Consider the following 212-nt stretch of genomic DNA (forward strand, 5'->3'; position numbering starts at 1 on the left):
TGTCTGTCTGTCTGTCTGTCTGTCTGTCTGTCTGTCTGTCTGTCTGTCTGTCTGTCTGTCTGTCTGTCTGTCTGTCTGTCTATCTATCTATCTATCTATCTATCTATCTATCTATCTATCTATCTATCTATCTATCTATCTATCTATCTATCTATCTATCTATCTATCTATCTATCTATCTATCTATCTATCTATCTATCTATCTATCTATC

The sequence above is a fragment of the Nematolebias whitei genome, chromosome 7, assembly GCF_014905685.2.
Source record: "Nematolebias whitei isolate Nwh7 chromosome 7, NemWhi1, whole genome shotgun sequence".
Classification (NCBI taxonomy): domain Eukaryota; kingdom Metazoa; phylum Chordata; class Actinopteri; order Cyprinodontiformes; family Rivulidae; genus Nematolebias; species Nematolebias whitei.